Source organism: Mus pahari, chromosome 11, assembly GCF_900095145.1.
Source record: "Mus pahari chromosome 11, PAHARI_EIJ_v1.1, whole genome shotgun sequence".
Taxonomy (NCBI): Eukaryota; Metazoa; Chordata; class Mammalia; order Rodentia; family Muridae; genus Mus; species Mus pahari.
The window spans coordinates 32,114,518-32,131,322 of record NC_034600.1 but is presented as its reverse complement, the minus strand read 5'-3'; the positions used below and the strand labels follow the sequence as shown (position 1 = coordinate 32,131,322).

At 41.4% G+C, this 16,805-nt stretch overlaps 1 long non-coding RNA gene across 1 annotated transcript in view; it reads right to left on the bottom strand.

Moving 5' to 3' along the window:
• Positions 1–12,376, bottom strand: part of LOC115064993 — a 17,528-nt gene extending 5,152 nt beyond the window's left edge. The window contains exons 1-2 of the long non-coding RNA XR_003844794.1: positions 12,301–12,376; positions 8,324–8,400 (exon numbers count right to left, since the gene is read on the bottom strand). This is a non-coding gene — a long non-coding RNA (uncharacterized LOC115064993). The remainder of the gene's footprint in view (positions 1–8,323; positions 8,401–12,300) is intronic.
• Between the last annotated feature and the right edge of the window lie 4,429 nt (positions 12,377–16,805).

Sequence of the window (16,805 nt, the reverse complement as noted above, 5' to 3'; positions counted from 1 at the left end):
CTCCCTCTCCCTCTCCCTCTCCCTCTCCCTCCCTCCCCCCCAGCCTCCAATCACTCCTGCCAATGTTTACAGTATTGATTGTTCCAAGATCAACAATGCTTTACCAGTTTTGCATGCCTAGATAAGAAAACTATTAAAAACTGTAAGAACTTGAGGAAAGCACATCAGAAGGATAATGAGCTGGAGACTGTGATGGACAGAGGAAATGAGAGCCAGATTGGCTTAAGCAATCACATTTCCAGCACAGACCCAAAGAAAATCAGGCATATTGTGTGGGACAAACAAATTCCAATTAGAGAATAGATTCCAGCATTGACCTAATTATCTAGTGTCCAGTTCTCGTTTTTATGGGATGAATCCAGGCAAGTAAAATAAATTCTTGGAGCCAAAGTCACCCCTTCTAATAATGAAAATCACTTCCTTTTTTCTTCCTGAAGTACCAGATGGTTAAAAAAAACAAAATAAAAATCCCAGAATGTTATTTTTTTGTGCAGTGTGGGCCTTAAATATAACATCTATCTGGATATTATGACTTCTGTGGGTTTATGCATGTAATTTCTATGCAGTCAAGGGAAGTACGAGGAATGAGTTCAAAGGAAGGACAAGAAGCCTCAACTTTGAAAGGATAAAGCACCAGTAAAATCGATTGCTCCTAAGTAAATTATTAGTTGAATGAAGAGGAAGGATTAAAGCTGAATACTGGGAGGGCCTCTGTAAGCTGAGCGCTTGTGATCCAAGTGTTCCCGAGAAACCGTCTCTAAGCTAAAAGGGGGTAGGAGAGAAGCAACTGTAGTCAACTGTAATATAGCAAGTATCTGTCACGTGATTTAATTACGGAAATGAAAGCAACCCAGGAATTATGTGGTCTATTCAAGCCTGCAAGGAGCATGAACAAAGAATATAATTATACATCAAGCCTGTTGATTAAACAATTACTATTTAAAGCAGATATAGATTTAAAATTAATTTGCTTCTGCATTCTGAGGATTTGGGGACCAAGATAAACAGTGTTTGAAGTTTAATTATCTGTGTGTGTGTAAGATGAAGGGGCTCATTTCAATTTGGTTAGTGCTGCGGAGCATTTTGGATGGTATAAAGGGATGCATCCAACACCATGGCAAAGTCTCTGCAGCATCGAAACGTGTGATTAAACTGAGCAAGAAGGCCTGCTCTCCTTAATCCCCAGAGAATGGGGGATAGTGCGGGAGACATTGTATAACTGCACATTAATATTCAAATGAACATTAGTATGAAGTTTACCTAGAGGGCGAATACACTATCTCCAAAAGAATAGACAAAGGCCAAGCACACAGCCCTAGGTCCACCACGGACACAGCTGGGGAGTAGACACCTTTACCCAGGGCCAAACATATAGGACACCTATCTGCCAGCTACACTAAACAGAGGGACGCTTATCAGTGGCCACCAACACAGTGTCCCAGAGCAGAACTGCAGAGTTGAGGGGTGGGCGCGATGCAAGGACGAGTTGGATTTGGCATGAGAGACAATAAACGGAGAACAGACCATTCTGAAGTTAAGGAATGACTGTTGTTGCGAGGCATGGGATTGTCTCTGTGTTTGCACATGCAGTACAAACCACAATAGATGAGATTTCCTGTCCTCGAACCGAGCTCACCAGATGTCACGAAAGGAACATGTGCTTAGTGACCTGGTTGAAACCTCCAACCCCACCACCAGAATAGATAGTGACACATTCCATCTTGTTTCTGTGAAGAAGGGACCTGGGGAAACTTGAGTTTCCTCAGCAAAGCATTTGTTTTCCTGAGTTCTTTCTGCTCCCTGAGCAAAATGGAAGTCATCATTTCTTCGTTGGGTAGCTGCAAATATTAATATAATGTAAAGTCCCTAATCATATTCTGTTCCTCGTTAAGAACCCTCAGTGAGTTACCATTGGTTCCTGGATGAAGACTAACCATAGGAAGGTCTCAGGATGGCATGGCTGCTACCCATCTTCTTTTGTACCCTCCATCCAAACACTACCTCCAGCCGTGGTGACTTTCCAGCAGAAGTCTACCTTTTTGCTCCAAGTTTATCCATTTGCTTCTTCCCACTGTCTTGGAACAAACTTTCACTCCTCTGCTTCAACCAGTTGGCATCTCCTCATCCTTCAGATTTCTCTTCATCTCCCCTTAGGAAGTAACTAAAACCTTGGGTTTAGATAAGTTCGCATCACTTTTGTCCACCAAGATTCCTTTTCTATGAAGCAGCTGTGACTAATGTTACCTATATCATGGGGTTGTTGCACCAGCCCGTGAGTGAATGCATGAGATGCTCTCAAAGCAGAGCCCATATTGTGGGAAAACCTTGGGATGGGCCCTAAAGGTCTCTTGCAGTAAAGTAGTTGGGATCTAGAACACTTGGTCCCCAGCTCAGTGCCATTAGAAGGTGCTACACCTTTAATGTCTATGGCCTAATAGGAGGATGTCTTAGATTGCTGGGGGTGTGTTTTCAGAGCGCACAGTAGAATCCCAACTCCTTGTGATCTTGCTTTTTGTTTCCTGGCATAAAGTGAATGACTTGGTTCCATCACATGCCTTCCTGGGCATGCCCAGTACAGGCGCAAAGGCAAAGGAACAAAATGACCTTGACTAAAATACCCACCTTGTGAGCCAAAATAGACCCTTGTCAGTCTGCTTACTGCCTCACCTTTTTCACAGAAACACCACTAACACACTTTCATTTACCACACTTGCAATTTTAGGTTTGTATGATTACTCTTAGCGCACTTGTCTTTCCACTAGAACAAAAGCCCCATGGGGCAGAAATTCGCCTGTGTGTGAATCCATACTCCAGACTTTGCCCCTAATAGGACAGACAAACACTTCTGAGCAATAGTTGAATGAAAATGCTAGTTTCTGGTATGCAACAGAGCCTCGGTAAATACTATCTTTCAAACAACAACCCATTAATAATGCCAACTGATAAGCCAAAGGCAAATGTTTATTCTCATTTACTTTGCCCAGTGATTCTCAAGTAAGGGTGATTTCTGTCTCCTAATCTATATCTAGGGGTGGCACGGTACTACTGGCATCTCTTGGGGGCCAGCTAGGGAGGCTACTAAGTATGTAGTGAACGTTAAAGCAATCCCACCACAGGGACTGATTACTTAGCACAAACAGCAATGGTCCCTAGGCTGAAAGAACCTGAATTCTGCATTTGTCATTTTTCTCTAAATATTTAATTCGGCAGTTGGAGTTAGGGATAGCAGGCAAATCTAGTCTGTCAGGGACAATTATCCTCATCCCTGGCCTGGCTTACTTTTTTAGGTCACAAAACCATTCTTGCCCCTCCCTATCACTCTCAAGCCCTACAGGCCTATCTGGGCACCCTCTCCCCCCAGCATCCCTGTGCCAGTCATAAGACTAAACATGAGAATATGGGCCCTTTCCTTTGAGTCAGTCATCTCCATCGAACCTAGTCACAGCAAAACTCTCAACAGATGGAACCTGTGAACACAGCTACTTGGTTTTTCTGAGCAGAATGGATTTGAATAAAGACCATGAAGTCAGAGCCGGGGTGTAGATCAGTGATGACATGCACAAGTTGCCATGCATAAAACAAAGAGGACTCACCCCGACAGTAAGTGCTGTGCTCAAAATCTATCAAGACACAGTCACAGGGATGAATTACAGGATCAGAGGGAAAGTGGAATAAATTATTCTGAATTGGAACTGAGATAATATCAGATGCTCCATAGCACTCAAGTGTTAGAGACTGATAAAAATTAATGTCTAATATTTCATTGAGTACAAAAAGTGGCATGAACATAATGGTTTCAAAGTATGTTAAACAGAAGTGACAAATATTGTCTATTGTCGACAATGTGCAAAAGCTAGGCGCTGAAGCAGAATAAAGCCACAGTGTTGGGCTCTAAGACTCGAGAACATCATTCTGACTTGCAGACTCTCAGCTCTGGGATTTCAATATCCGCTCCTTACCTAATGCTTACATGGCCTCTTCCTCAAGCTAGGTTTGCCACCATACTCGATCGTTGAAGAACAAAATCATTTTGCCACTATAGATAACATTCTGGCATTTCCCCAAAAGGTTAAACATAGAACCACACAACCCCACAATTATGCTACTGGGTATACAGCTAAGCAACATGAACACAGATACTCAATCAAGACTTATTCAGAGTGACACTATTCACAATAGCCAAAGTATGAAAAATCACCAATGACAATCAACAGGTAAATGGTTAAGCAAAAAGTAGTACATCCACAAAATAGACTACTATTCAATCATGAAAAGAAATGAGATGCTGATACAAGTTACAGGTTTGATGAACATCCAAAACTAGTATGCTAAGTGACAAAAGATTCCATATTATGTCATCCCATATATGAATATTCTGAGTAAATCTATCCACAAAGATAGAATTTGGATTGATTTGCCAGGTTCTGAAGAAAAGGGAATATTCAGAAAAATGCACAGCAAGTATGAAAAGGGTAAGAGGTCCTACTCATTAAACAGTACAGAGTGAATGAGATGTTTGAACTAGATGGATAGTGTGATGGTTTGTATAGGCTCAGCCCAGAGAGTGGCACTATTAGAAGGTGTGGCCCTAATGGAGTAGGTGTGGCCTTGTTGGAGTCAGTGTGTCACTGTGGGTGTGGGCTTTAAAACCCTCATCCTAGTTGCCTGGAAGCCAGTATTCTGCTAGCAGCCTTCAGATGAAGATGTAGAACTCTCAGCTCCTCCTGTACCATGCCTGCCTAGATGCTGCCATATTCCTGCCTTGATGATAATGGACTGAACCTAAAAGCCAGCCCCAATTAAATGTTTGCATATAAGAGTTGCCTTGGTGGTATCTGTTCATAGCAGCAAAACCCTGACTAAGACAGATGGTAATTGTAAACATATCAAGGTAGTCATAAATGTATCAAGACCTCTTACCTCTGTAACATCTTGCTGTACCTGGCAAGAGTTGTCATCAATTATAAAACCATTAAGTTCTGAAAATAGGAAGATGATTCTATGAAAAAGATAATTCTTTCTAGATCAGCAGATAATCGAGCAAGACTATGTCTCACTTCCTATTCTTCTTTTCCAACATGGACAGTGATAAAAATAATAAGGATCAATTAGCAAGAGGAGCAGAAATTTGGATCATGACTCAGTATAAAATAGACAAGTTACCAGTGGATCCACAGCAACATATCAGGGGCCTGTTCTGTGACTAGTACAGATAAAGTTCATTTGTTAAAACTCAATTCTTAATATGAAAGTATTTATAGGTGTGGACTTTAGTAGCTTAGATCATAAACAGGATAGGTGGCCTTATTAAGGAGAGCCCAGAGAGGTCGCTCCACTTCTACTAGGAGAGAGCAGAGTAAGAAGATGGCCATCTACGCATCAGGAAATGTTTCCTTGTCAAGCCCACAGTTTCCTTGACTTGGACTAGCTGGCCTTCCGAAATGTAAGAAGCAAAGTTTTGTTGTTCATAAGCTACCCAGTCTATAGTACTTTGTTATAGTAACAGAAACATACTTAGATACTAGCACTAGGATTGTAGCATCTCTAAGTCTCAAAAACACCATCGTCATTCACAAATTTAGAACATTGGTTCTTGAATATTCATTCTCTTTAGTATTCATGTTCTTTTTACCAACCCAATTTTTATCACCTAAACTTTACTTCCAAAATCCACCATTTCTTTTTAAATGAGATATATTTATTGAAATAGAAGTACACCATGTCTCCCTCCCTTTCTTCCCTCAAGACCCTCCCAGCTACCCTCCCTTGAACCCTTTCCATACCTCTCTACTCTCACGTTGATAACCTCTTTTTCTATTGTGTTACACCCATCTATGTGTGTGTGTGTGTGTGTGTGTATATATATATATATATATACACACACACATATATATGTATATACACATATATGTGTGTGTGTGCAGGCACACAAATGTAAGTAAATACATTTGTTTGTATATGGTTTCAAGGCTGGCAACGCTACACTGGACAACTGATAAGGGGGTTCACCCCAGGAAAGGCTAACTCCTCTCCCATCAGTCAATAGTTGCCACAGTTCTTTGTCTATGGGTGGATTCCCATGAAAATTTCCCCCTTCCATCCATTGTTATTGCTAGTGTTCCAGACTAGTTTGTGCGTCCATTACTGTGATAGACTGTCTCACAGCTGACTTCTGAGGATTCTGGCTCTTACAGTCTTCACAAAGCCTCTTCTGAGATGTTCCCTGAGCCACAGATGCAGGAGCTGAGATGTAGATGTATCGGTTGGGGCTGGCTCCCTGTGATCCTGTGATCTCTGTATTGTCTCCAGTTGCAGTACTATGTGATCATTTCCATTTGCCATAAAGAGAAAGGTCTTTGATGAAAGGTGCTAGCTGTACTTAACTGTGGGTATAAGGATAAAATTTAGAATGTAGTGAGGAGTTATGCTGTCTAGTAAAGTGACAGTAACAGTTTTTCTCTAAAGTCAAAGACCTCACTAACCCTGGGAAGCTGGCGAGGTTTCCAGTACCAGGCACAATTTCTGTCCTTTTGAGTGGGCCTGAAATCCAATTAGACATCTCTGGGTTGCCACTAACATGGGAGAGCCATGTCTTGCACCTTTATTCATACCTTGTCATGCTGGTAATTGTCATGGTTCATAGGAGTTACAGCTGGGTAGGATTTTTAATTGCTTCCCTCCCTTGTCAGCTTGCATAGTATTGTCTGGAACCATGAAATCTAGACCACAATGAAGAGGTTTTCAAGTCAAATCCAGCTAAAACCATCCTATTCATGTGTCCTAAGGGTATGGTGTCTTCAACAATATATGACCACCATTAACACCTGAGAGGCAATCAATGGCTACATCAATAATCTATATTATTTTGGGAGCCACCTTCAACTACCCTGACCAAGCCTTCAAAAGATTTCTTGTGTTTGATACTGTATTTTTCTTTTAGTCTACAGCTCTCGTGGAGAGCATTGTCACCCTAAACAGCTTAGCTTCCATAGTGTGTACTATAATATACACATATATTAAGGGAATATATATAAATAAAAGACACACATCCACTTACATCTATTATGTATAAGTCTATGTAAATATAAAATAATATGATTTCTTGATACTTCACCAAACAAACTACATATTATTTGTCCCCCTTTCTCTTTCAATACCAACCTCCCTCCCTCCACCCCACTGGAGCCTCTCCCAGTTATTCCATTTCCCACTTCACAGTTTCCCCTTCTATTCTTATGTCTACCTAAGTTAGTCACCTCTTTCTGATTACAAAGAAGACTGAAAGATGTAAGAACCCAAAGAATCTTTCTGAAAAGAAACTGGTAGGATAAAAAAGGGACACCCACCTCAAAAAGTAAAGAATAAAAAGTCAGTTCGTGTCAAAAGAATCAATGCCAGAAAAAAAATTCTGGTAGATTTTTCAAATATGAATCTCCTATACCACATCTTCATAGCATGGATGGGCAATCCTATCACTGATAAGAGTATCCATCCCTCTCTATATGCACAGTGAACTTATATTGTTCTCAAATATTTTCCATAAAGAAACCTAATGCCATAGTTAATAATGGTTGTCAACTTGGCAGGATCTAGACTCACCTAGGAAACAAACCTCTTGGCATGTCTTTGGAGTAACTTGAAAACTGGATTAATCAAAATGGATGTAACCACACTACAAGTAGGTGACCCCATTCTGTAGGTTAGGATCCAAGACTGAGTTAAAAAGGAAAAGGCAGTTCAAATACTAGCATTGAATTCTCTCTATTTCCTGACTGTAGATGCAATGAGAGTACATGTTCCTACTGCCACGTCTTCCTAGCCATGATAGACTATGTGGTGGTAAGAAAGAGAATGACCTTCATGGGCTCACATAGTTGAATGTCTGGTCCACAACTGGTGGAACTGTTTAGTAGGGATTGGGAAGTGGGATCTTGGAGGACGGGTGTCACTGGAGACAGTCTTTGGAGCTTCAAAAGACCATTATATGCCCTCCCCATTAGTTCACCACTTCCTACTTGCAGATCAAAATGTAGACTCTGAGCTCTGTACCAGCATCATGCTGGCCTGCCTGCTGCCATGTCCTCCACCATGGTGGTCCTGGACTTGCCTTCTGAAACTGTAAGCCTGATAAACTCTACTATAAGTTGTTTTTGTCGCAGTGTTTTATCACAAAAGCAGAAAAGTAACTAAGACAGGGTATCCTCAAACTGTGAGCCACAAGAAATCTTGCCTCCCATAAGCTGCTTTGGTCAAGTATTTTGTCAGTCACTGTTGTACATGAGTCAGACAAACATGTAGAACATTACTGGCCAACCGGCCTTACCTCTACTTCTTGAAGAGTACACGTAGGCTCACAAAATAGCCATAGAAGGTCGCACCACAGAAACACAAGCAAGTTACCTTGGAGGAGAAAGAAGAACAGAGATTTAGTCAAATACTCAACATTCTTTTGTTCTCTCTTGCCCTGAGTATACAACATGAACTATCAAAAAATAAATAAAAATTAAAAATAAGTGACTGCCACTCATCTTATTAATGACATTAGGCAAAGCACTTCAGGTCCTGTTTTGTTCTTTAGATTTAAGAATTTCTGTCTTAACTCCAAACCTTGGTCAAGTCTTGGGATCCTAGTCACCAAATGTGGAACAGACTTTCCCTTGGGGTGTTCAGATCTAGCTATGAGGTCCAATCGATACCCCTTTTCACAGATGGAACTTAAGCTCTTCAAAAACATACCCTTCTGCATAGACCAGAGCAAGTGACTGTTGAATGTGATGAACTCAGAGTCTAAGCTCTGAGGAAACAGGAAATTACAAATGCCTTCACGAGAAATTTGGTGTCATTGAACCAGTACACTGTGTTCTGCCTTTTGGTATTATTAAATCCAATTTTGGGTGGCTTCTGGAACAAGGCAAGTAGACAGGATTCCTTTGGGCTAACATCTGGAAGCATGCAAGTCCCACACAGTTAAGTCTATGGAAATGGGATTCAAATGCTGGGACTGTCCTGTGCCAACCTAAAGACCATCACAGCACAATGTGTCTCAAAGACTCCTTAAGACAGCATCACAAACTTGGACAATGGTTGGCAGCAGTCAGCTTCCAGCTTTGCCAGGCTGGGTTTTTTTTTTTTAAGGGCAGAAAGCATTTAGTGGCTATGAATACTTCATTTAGCTTTTTTTTTTTTTTCTAATGCATTATAAGAAGTTCTCTTTTCAGCACTTGGCTCTGCCAAATATCCCATCTCAACATCCCATCCAACTAACAGGGGAAATTTCATCCAAATCTTTTATTAAGCCTTTCTCAGGCGCTCAGTGCTTGCAGAAGACTTTGAAATAATTTAGTAGCCAAAACTTGTATACTGACTCAGGTCACCACATACAGAAAGGAAATTGCCCTCTTACTGTTTAACACTGACTTTGCAGAGAAAGACCCTCGAGGCTCTAGGGAGATTTATAGCTACTTGCCAAGATCTTATTGGAGTGAAAATGAAGTGCAAGTCTAGACTCTCAAACCTCCCAGGGCTTGTCTTATACAGACACAGAGGGGCAGCTGACTCCTGGGTGGAGGTGAACAGTGACTGAGATGCCTTCCACATGGTCTGTGACAGTTCTGGAGTTTTCCATCAGGCCTATGCCTCAAGGACTCTTTCTGATACAAACAAAGCCTGTGTTGAGCAGTTGAAGGTGTTGCTTAACAGGATTGATGCATTAGTTAGCTAACATATTAATTAGTTTTCCTTTATCTGCATGACCTGGTATTGCCAAGAAAGAGGAGGCCTGAAACAAGGAAGCTTGAAACAGGCAATTTAGGGTAAGTAGGCTCTGAGAGATAAAGAGAACAATCCAAAGCATGGGCGTGTCTGAAGCAAGAAGTGAACTAGTTAAGATGTAGTGATGGGCAGAAGAAAAGGACAAGGGTACCAGACATCAACTTCTATTGAAATGGAGCAAGAAAAACAGAGGAAATAAAAACCAGATTTGGCATGGTTGACAAGCCTGCCCCAGGACAGCAAGGCTTGCCAGGAAAGGAGAAGCCAGTGTTAAGAAGATGTGAGTTTTTGAGACCTCAGGAAATGACTTACAGGGAAACAACAAACTGTGAAAGACCTGAGACTAAGAGTGCCTTACAGAACAGGACCAGGACAAAGGTGTATGTAAGAGTTTCTCTGATTAGGGGAAGGGAGAGGAGAGCCTGGAACTTCCATGGGACACCCATATTCACCCACATCCTAGGGAGGCAAATGGCCTTGACACAGTCCAAAGTCCATGCTGTGGTTAAACCTCTGTGTACACCTCTCTGAGTCTGCCTAAACTTCCTGATCTAAAAATGGAAACCTGCTGACGCAGATGCCCCTGTCTTACCTCTGGCATCAGGAAAATGTCCATGGACTTTACCACACCCACACTGGTTCCCCTCCTCTCTCCCAGCATCTGCTTTTTGTTCCATCTAGGAGGATTGCCAGGACAAAATTGTTAAGAAGAAATATGGTCTCTTCAGTAAAATATATCTAGTGGTAAGTTGATAAAGTTTACCTAAAATTTTTATTACGTATTTAATACTGGAAACAGGGTCTTTCCTAGGTTCGAAGGCCTCGGCTTTTTAACCTTCATGGACTTCTCCTCAGCTCTTTGACGTCCCCGTCTAGATGCTATGCTGACTTCTCTCTGTGCTTTAGATCCTGACAGACCATGGTGGAGGGATGTTGCCACCCTTCTCTGACAACCCCTGCTCGCTTATCTGTCTAATCCCTGAGGTTCTTACTCAGTGTGCTGTCTCCCTCCCCAGCTGTGTGAGTGTATTTGTGTGTGTATGTTAGTGTTTATGTGTGAGCACATGTATACCATAGTACATATATGGAGGACAGTTCTATCTATCTATCTATCTATCTATCTATCTATCTATCTATCTATCTATCTATCTATCTATCTGTGTGTATGCTAGTATTTATGTGTGAGTACATGCAAAACATAGTACACATATGAAAAACAGTTCTCTCTCTCTCTCTCATGTGTGTGTGTGTGCAAAGACATGAATGTAATAGTACACATACAGAAGTCAGAGGACACCTTACAGGAGTTGGTTTTCTCTTTCAAAAATCTGGGTCCCAGAGACAGAGCTTAAGTCTTCAGGCCTGAAGACTTATGATTTCCTTCCCTGGGTCATCTCAGTGGCCTAGATTTCTCTATTCTTATAAATTAACCCAAAGAGAACCATTGGTTAAAGCTTAAGGAAATCTAATGAGAGAAATTGCTGTTTACAGATAATATGCTCGCATTATTTTTACTATACCAGTCTTCACAGGTAACAAACTGAAATTGTAGTAGAGACATTAAGTAGAGACAGTAGAGCATCAGTCTAAATGAATGGCTCCTTTCTAGGGACTTCAGCCATCAGAGTGGGTTGACATGGAAGAGGAAAGAATGAGCCTGCAGTTTGCATCCCGTTCTACCCATGTTCATAAGCTGAGACTCCTCAAGTAACTGCCATGCATACTGTGGGAAAACCATACTTTTTTCATCCACTTAAGTCTGTTAAACCCTGGATTGAGCTTGGGTTACTAAAATGAACTGTAAGATCCAAAGGCAGCAATCAACAGTAAGCTCACAGTTATGGAAAGTAGCATCCCTTGGGGCCAAATATAAAAATCTTGTATGGTTGACAAAGAACCTACTGAGTGACTCACCTACCTAGAAAGGGACAAAATTGTTCCACACAAGAAAGTGAATTCTTGCCAGGCAGTGGTGGCTCACAACTTTAATCCCAGCACTTGGGAGGCAGAGGCAGGCAGATCTCTGGATCTCTGAGTACGAGGCCAGCCTAGTCTACAGAGTGAGTTCCAGGACAGCCAGGGCTACACAGAGAAACCCTGTCTCAAAAAAAGAAAGAAAGAAAGAAAGAAAGAAAGAAAGAAAGAAAGAAAGAAAGAAAGAAAGAAAGAAAGAAAGAAAGTGAATTCTTTCCCTTTCCAGTTAAAATGTGGGACAAGTTATTTAGACTCAGATACCTTATCTACAAAATGGCATAAATATATTCATGTCAGCAGGTTGTAAGAATTTAGCTGAAGGTTTATGGAATACGTATAGGCCAAGTCTGTCCTACGATTTGCTATACCACCATAAGCAAGTAAAAATACCAGCAATTTAAGGGTGGAAATCTTTGGCCTCCAAGTGCACTCAGAGGTAACTGTGGTATACATATTGTTAACAAGACTAGGAAATCATTCACATCTGAGACTTTTGCATTGCCCTTTGGACAGATGACAAAACCCTGAACTATCTGCCCCAACGATACATATTACCTGTTTCTGGCAGCCTCCATGGCCAAGAGACCCCGACTATCTCTGAGAGACTTCTTCTTCCCACTAGGCAGAAGGCCCCCACCCTTTGTCCTTTCTCTCACCTCCCATCCCCCCCCCCCGCTCCCTCCCTTCTCCCCTACGGGCTGAGAACCTGCAAGAGCTTGCCTAGCCTGAACTCTGGGTTGTTCTTTTGCCTTTAAAATGCCTGCCCAGATTAATCAGTAACCAGCAGCCCTTGGCTCCCACTGGGTCTCTTGCCCTGACAGGAGTCCCTTCTCCTGCCAACCAGAAGATGTGACGTTTTAGGGAAGATTCCGTTCTTGACCTTTACCCTCCCTGCCTGTGACAGCCTCTTTTGAAGGTTACCTGTCTTTGCTGGCAATCTTGCACATGAACATAAAGTTAAATGGGTGCTTGACCTGCCCTTGGAGAAGCACACCAGTCTATATATGAGTTCTAAAAAAGACCACTTGACATTTGCTGTCTTATTGGTGTCTAGACTGAGAAAAAGAAGCCTCATGTGGAGAGATTCTCTCTTAGGTCTGGGGATGTGGCTTGTGAATGGCACTTGTCAACTAAACCTTGCAGTGATATTCAGCAGACGCAGACCGGAGGAAATGTTAATGAAATCCTGCCTAGCTGCAGGAACACATTTGAATAGAATCAAAGTCATATGTGGAATGTTTTTATCGTATACTGTCTTCTCAGCATATATTAACCTTTTGCCAGCTTGGAAAAAAAATAGAAAGGCAGCAAAGTGGGATGATGCACTCATTCAATCATTCTTCAAAGCTTTATTGAACACCCGTTATGTGCCAGACTGTATACCCCAGCAGGAAGGATTAAAATATTGAATGAGGCAGAGATCATTTTAGGTGAATAATTTACTACACGATATTTTGTCATGAAAACCCCCCTACTCAGTTTCTAAAACAAAGCAAAAAAGACCACGTCTATATTTCTAAACCCTTTGCCTCACTTGGGGATAAGAAGTGGGTGGGGAAGGTGGGATCCCTGTAAAGAGTGAATACTGTTCAGTTTGCTAGGGCATGCTTTGAATTTATGAAAACTTTTACAGAATGAAAAAATAAAGCCGGGTTGATATGTGGGAACGTCTTGCAAACAACTAGAATGGATGGAATGACCTGGGCAATCTTTCAGGAAATTGCCCAGACCTGCCATTGTTTGTGAAATAGTTTTTCAAACAAGAAGAGTCTGCAATGGCCAAGCTGGGCTGGCCCTTACTTGTCCAGTGTCTGACCCCACTGCCTGATAGTGCTGATAGCAAACTTTAGCTGATTATTGTTGTTCTGAAGAGCTGCACAAGGTACACCATCCAGCCAAAGTTTCCCGATGCAGCGCTTTTAGAGGATTCAAGGACGGCACCATCGTTAGAAGTGCATGTTCCCATTGCTGAGTCAGAAGAAAGAAATTGGATCTAGGCCTAATACAAATGAGTGAGTCAAATTAAAGATGATTGCTTCAGAGCAAACCCTACTCCTGCGAAGATTATCAGGGGGTGGGGTATCTCAGCAAATGTCTATGACCCATTCATTCATGCAACAATTATGGGACACTCCCCATGTTTCTAAGTGCAAGGAACAGAATGGTGAAAGAGAAAAGACATCATTCTCTCTACACCTATATTATAGTGGACAGCAACAACATATTAGCAGTATCATTTAGATTATTGTGAGAGTGAAGAAAATTTGACGAATATGTCAAAGAATAGCTAATGAAATCACTTACATTGAACCTATTACAGACAACAGGATCCACTCTCTTAAACAGAAGGCAATTCCACACTGTAGGCTTTCCATATCCAGTTTCTATAACTATGAATGAGAAATATTGGGGGAAAATGTACTGGACACATACAGATTTTGTTCTTATTCCCTAAAACATTCAGCAAACAACTATTTATATCAGGTTAGGTATTATATTAATCTAGAGCTGATTTAACATACATGAAAGGCTATGTATAAGTTATATGAAATACTAGGACATTTCACATATTTGAGCATCCATAGGTTTTATACCCATCCTGGGTCCTGCAACCAATGCCCTAAAGACAGCAAAGGATGACTCTACAGGGAGTGGGAAGATAATAATTTGTTTCAAGGGCTGGTGGAGCAGATACTAGGCTGATTTCTTGAGAACACTTCCCAGCCTATGTATGTCCTGTTACAGGAAGCTCTTGTATTAGGGAGGTGCAGTGCCCTGCTGACCGCAGATCCAGCCTAAGTTTCACTGAAATTGCGGTACCTCTTACTGCTGTTGCAAACACCACTGAATCTGGCCCCTGCCTCTTCCTGCTTCAAGCCCTGGCCACAGCGGCTACTGCTTGCTTTCTCCAGACTCATGCTACTTCTGCCACAACCTGTGCCAGCACAAGGATGCTCAGTCCTATCCAAACGGAAACCCTTGGAACCATAAAATGGGTGCCCTGCATCTTGTTGGTGGAAAATAAAACTCTAGGATCCAAGCTCTAGGAGAGTCTGAGAACTGTTAGGGGAGCAAAGAAGGGTTGCTATGGATTCTTAGCCTAGGAAAAGGGGGGCTAAACGGATCTTAAACTACCCAGTCCATGGGAGCCACTATACCACTTTGGGGAAACTAATCAGATTATCTCTAATGGTGGGGACAAAGTGTGATAAAAAAGACATGAAGGATCAAAGAAAAAAAAAACTTTCCAGGCATGAAGGAAAAGCAGTAATAATAAGTTTATGCATAGCAATCGGCATAGTAACATAGAGAAACCATCTGAATCTAAATCAACCAAGCTTAGAAGATCACAATTAGGAGTCTGGATTTTATTTAGGGTATTTGAAAATCCTGGACAATTTTATGAAGGGGGTTGGCAAATTTCATTTTCTGTGTTTTAAAAGAAAATTCTGATGGCAAAGAAGGGAATGGGTTATCAAGGAACAAAGGTAGGAGACATGACAGACAATATTTAAGGATTCGAGCTGGTGATGCCCTCCGCTGTAGTGAGGGTCACTGCATTTTCAGGGTCCTAATCCTAACCCTGAATTAGAGAGCCAGATGTGACAGGTTTGCAGTTTCCCAAAACACATAGCTCTTCACGTTTCAAAGCAAGTCTGTGATTCTCTGATGTTGGGAGAAGCCTCAGCCACTGAGCTTCATGTTCATGAGTATGTCTATTGGTGTATATTCATTGATATATTCATTGTACAAAGTCATGAGCTTTGAAATGAACTTTCCCTGCTTTGACCACATTCACCTTCCCTTTCTTCCCCTGTCCCCTTTGACTACTCCCAACCATCCCCCTAGTCAGGAGGTATTTATGAGGTGCTGAAAAGTGGACCCCAATCTCTATATTCGTAAGCTGCTAAAAGGGAGGAAAAACTGTACTTAGACACTGGGAAAAAAAAGATGATGAAATACATCTGGAGCCAAATGAACAACAAGGGGAATCATCACAAGAAAAATGGTCATTAAAAATCACTTGGAGGTTAAAAATAAAAGGTGTGAGATAGAATGTTGTATAGATTTAGATCTGTGGAGAACCAAAGTCCTGTGCTGCCATTTTGGTAGAGAAAAAATAATTTTCAGCTCACTGCCCTAGTCAACATTTCTCTTCCCATCTCTCTACAGCGTGAAGCATGTGCTGTAATTAATAAAGGAGACTATCTACTGAGATTTATAAACTAGCAATTAAATGATGTCAAGAGTAAAACCGTACATTATTGTCTCTTTATACCCATCAGTGCTAGAAACGACCAGCTTGGGAATCACTCTAAACAAACTGAAGAAGACCACAGCACTCGACTCTGCTTTAATTTCCTTAGAAAATAAAGAAACGGAGTTTCAGCAAGAGACAGAAGGGGGGTAGTGCCCTGCCTCCCCTAAGCCCTCAGAGCTCTTAGGATGGCCCTGTTGCTGGAGCAGATGCAAATAACCTTTGTCTCTCTGGAAGCATTGAATCTTCCTATGTCTCCAGAACTCTCCATGGGTATCCTGGTGCCAAAGCAGTAAAAAGATTCAATTTTGTGTTGCTAGGTGCTCACTCTTCTACTGATAATAAAGAGGCAGGTGCAGTCTGCTGGGCTGTTAGAAAAGGGAGAGAATTAAAATTGTTTATTGACCCATTTCAGATCTTGCCAAATCACAGACTGAGACAACTCATAACTTGTTCTCAGATTCTGTACCTCAAATGCTTTCAAAGGAAGTCCATCAGTAAATACTCGGTACTTCCAAAATAAAAATTATTTTGCCCACATAGGATATTTCAAGCTCTGCAGATAAGATTTTTGAGCCTTTCTTCAAAGAATAAGATATATCAATCTACAATTCTACAGTCAAATTGTTTACTTGTGGGTGATAGTATAGAGACTCTGCTCTCAAGAAATCAAGGCCAGTTGAGTCACCTGTTATATGATAAAGAGAAATTGTTCTATGTTTTTTAAAAAAGTGACTTTTTGTTAAAAGATTGTACTTAATGAAATAATTGCTTCAGCCTAAATGATGAACTAAATTTGGCC